Source organism: Loxodonta africana, chromosome 12 (assembly GCF_030014295.1).
Source record: "Loxodonta africana isolate mLoxAfr1 chromosome 12, mLoxAfr1.hap2, whole genome shotgun sequence".
NCBI classification, from domain to species: Eukaryota; Metazoa; Chordata; class Mammalia; order Proboscidea; family Elephantidae; genus Loxodonta; species Loxodonta africana.
Genome location: NC_087353.1, coordinates 88075533 through 88079789, shown reverse-complemented (window position 1 = coordinate 88079789; position 4257 = coordinate 88075533).

The following is a 4257-nucleotide window of genomic DNA, read 5'->3' as shown; positions in this document are numbered from 1 at the left end:
GGCCTCGGCCGGGAGAGCCGAGCGTGCCCTCTTTTGTCCCCTCCCCCTCTCGCCACTGCCTTCTTTGCGGGCCACCTCCCAGCTTTGGTTGGTGTGCCCTCCCCCAACTCCCTACCTACCCCGGAACTCGGGCTCCAGGCGCTAGCTCTGATTGGCTGGCAAGGCTGCAAAGTTAGGGCTCGAGAGAGAGGTGTCCCGGGGCTGCGCAGCTCTGCTGCTGACGAGACTGATGACATTAATTCCCGCCAAATTTCAAAGGCCTAGTTCTAGACTAAAACAGGCTAAGACTAAAGGCCTGGCCATCTACTTCCAAAAATGAGTCAATGAAGATTTTATGGATCACAACAGAATATCGTCTAATATAGTGCTGGGAGGTGAGCACAAACATACCAAGGGTAGTGAATATGGTGCACCACGGCGCAACATACTAAAGATCGCCATGACCTGGAGTCAACTTGATGGCAACAACAACACTCTCAGGTAGACTGTGCAGAGAGGCAGGCAAAGCCGAAGAAAAGTGGTTATATGCCAGGCTAAGGGGGAGAGAAGGAGCCCTGGTGTTGCAAGGGTTAAGCGCTTGGCTGTTAATGGAAAGGTTAGAACCTACCTAGCAGCTCTGCAGGAGAAAGACCTGACGATCTGCTTTCTTAAAGATTACAGCCAAGAAAACCGATGGGACAGAACTCGACTCAATGGCACCTAACATCAAGGGGGCGGGAGGAAAGAAGGGAGCTCTCAGGGAAGGGAAGAGAAAAAGGAAGTGCTTTATAAAATAAATACTATCTCATTTATGCGCCATAGGCAGAATCAGCATTTTATAGAGAAGTTTTAGGTTAAACAACTTGCTGTAGGTCACACAACCAGTAAGTGGCCCAGCCAGGATTCTAATCTGGGCCTTCTGACTTTAGAAATCCTGCTCCAAAGCACCACACTATTCTTCAAATAGTATTTGATTATTTGACAAACACTGAGTGTCTACTCTAGTTTCAGGCACTGTTCTAGACGCTGGAAATGCAATGGTGAAAACAAACAAAAGTTCCTGTCCTCATGGAGCTTACATCCCAGTGGGGGGAGGCAGACAATAAAGAATCACCAGTTAACGATAAGTTCAATCAGGTAAAGGAGGATGACTTATCAGGTGCTTTAGATTGGATGGGTTAGAAGAACCATCTGTTAAATGGTGACATTTAAGCTGAGACCGGAATAACAAGGAGGTGTCAGCCATGAGGCTATCTCAGGAGGAGCATCCCAGGCAGAGGGAAAAGCAAGTACAAAGGCCTGAAAGCAGGAAGAATTTTGATGTGTTGAATCAGCAAAAAAGAAAACCAGAGTGGCTGGAGCATGGTGAATGAGGAGAGAACAGTGGGAATGATACTGGAGTGGGACAAGATCATGTAGAACCTTCCAGACTTTGGTAAGGAATTTGGGCTTTCTTCTAAGTGTGATGGAGAGCTGTATTAGCTAGAATTAGGACTCACTAAAAGGAGTCCCTGGGTGGTGCAAACAGGTGACAAGCTCAGTTGCTAATTGAGGTTCAAGTACACTCAGAGGTGCCTTGGTGATGTACTTCTGAAAAAACCAGGAACCGAAAACTCTATGGAGCACAGTTCTACTCTGACATACATGGGGTTGCCATGAATTGGAATTGACTAAACGGCACCTATTTTTTTTTTTTTCTTTTATGACAGAAAAACCCAAGTAATTGGGACTTAAACAAGATGAAGTTTATTTTTCTCTCATGTAAAAGTCTAGGTAGGAAAAAAAAAAAGTCTAGGTAGGCTTCTAGGGCTGGTGGGTAGCTCCACAGCATCAGGGACCCAGGCTCCTTCTATCTTGTTGCTCCATGGTGCATTACTTCCACTCCAAAGTTCACCTCATGATCTCTTCTAGCTTCAGCCATCAGCACCAGCATTACAGCAGCAGGAAGGGCCAGCTCTTTTTAAAGAAATGCCAGAAAATGACTCAAAATGAGAAGGAATAGCTACAAACCTCCGTTAATAATCAGAACTTGGAATGTATGAATATGAATCCAGGAAAATTGGAAGTCGTCAAAAATGACATGGAAGGCATAAAGATCAATATCCTAGGCATTAGTGAGCTGAAATGGACTGGTATTAGCTATTTTGAATCAGACAATGATATGATCTGCTATGCCAGGAATGACAAATTGAAGAGGCATGGCATCACATTCATCGTCAAAAAGAACATTTCAAGATTTATCCTGAAGTACAACGCTGTCAGTGATAGGGTAATATCCATACACCTACAAGGAATACCATTATTCAAATTTACTACCATAATGCAAATCTACGCACCAATCACTAAGGCCAAAGGTGAAGAAATTGAAGATTTTTACCAATGTCTGCTGTCTGAAGTTGATCAAACATGCAGTCAAGATGCATTGATAATTACTAATGATTGGAATGCGAAAGGTGGAAACAAAGAAGGATCAGTAGTTGGAAAGTATGGCCTTGGTGTTAGAAACAGTGTTGGAGATTGCATGATATAGAGTTTTGCAAGACCAACAAATTCTTCACTGCAAATACCTTTTTTCAACAATTAACCTGCATACATAGACGTGGACCTCACCAGATGAGATACTATATTTGTGGAAAGAGATGATGTGGAAGCTCAATATCACCAGTCAGAACAAGGCCAGGGGCTGACTGCAGAACACATCATCATCAATTGCTCATATGCAAGTTCAAGTTGAAGCCTAAGAAAATTAAAACGAGTCCATAGGAGCCAAAATACAACCTTGAGTATATTTCACCTGAACTTGGAAACCATCTCAGGATTTCATGCATTGAACATTAATGACTGAAGACCAGATGAGTTGTGGGATGACATCAAGAACGTCATACATGAAGAAAGCAAAAGGTCATTAAAAAGACAGGAAAAAAAGAAAATGCCAAAATGGATGTCAGAAGAGGCTTAAAGTTGCTCTTGAATGTACAGTAGCTAAAGCAAAAGGAAGAAATGATGAAGTAAAAGAGCTGAACAGAAGATTTCAAAGGGCGACTTGAGAAGACTAAGTAAAGTATTATAATGAAATGTGCAAAGACCTGGAGTTAGAAAACCAAAATGGAAGAACATGCCCAGCATTTCTCAAGCTGAAAGAACTGAAGAAAAACTTCAAGCCTTAAGTTGAAATTTTGAAGAATTCTATGGGCAAAATATTAAACGACACAGGAAGCATCAAAAGAAGATGGAAAGAATACACAGAGTCACTGTACCAAAAAGAATTAGTTGACATTCAACCATTTCAGGAGGTAGCATATGATCAATAATCAATGGTATTGAAGGAAGAAGTCCAAGCTGCACGGAAGACATTGGCGAAAAATTAGTCTCCAGGAATTGACGGAGTACCAAGTGAGATGCTTCAACAAACAGGTGCAGTGCTGGAGCTGCTTACTTGTCTATGCCAAGACATTTGGAGGTCAGCTGCCTGGCCAACCAGTTGGAAGAGATCCATATTTGTGCCCATTCCAAAGAAAGGTGATCCAACTGAATGCAGAAATTGTCAAACAATATCATTAATATCACACTCAAGTAAAATTTTGCCAAAGATAATTAAAAAATGGTTACAGCAGTACATGGACAGAGAACTGCCAGAAATTCAAGCCAGATTCAGAATAGAACGTGGAATGAGGGATATCATTGCTGATGTCAGATGGATCTTGGCTGAAAGCAGAGAATACCAGAAAGATGTTTACCTGTGTTACTCTGCAGATCATAACAAATTCCAATCTACCTGCAGCCTCTCCAACGTTTGTTATTTTCAGTTTTTTATTGGTGCCAGTAATGTCAGGGTGAGATGGTACCTCATTGTAGTTTTAATTTGCATTTCTCTAATGGCTGTTGATCAGGAGCATTTCCTCATGTGTCTGTTAGCCACCTGAATGTCTTCTTTGGTTGAAATGTCTGTTCATATCCTTTGCCCATTTTTTTTTTTTTAATTGTACTTCAGATGAAGGTTTACAGAACAAACTGGCTTCTCATTAAACAGTAAGTAAGTACACAGATTGTTTTATGACATTGGTTAACAACCCCATGACATGTCAACACTCCCCCTTTTTGACCCTGGGTTCCTTATTACCAGGTTGTCCCCTCCTACCTTCTCGTCCTTGCACCTGGGCTGGTGTGCCCCTTTAGTCTCGTTTTGTTTTATGGGCCTGTCTAATCTTTGGCTCAAGGGTGAACCTCAGGATTGACTTCATAATTGAGCTAAAAGGGTGTCCTTGGGCCATACTCTCA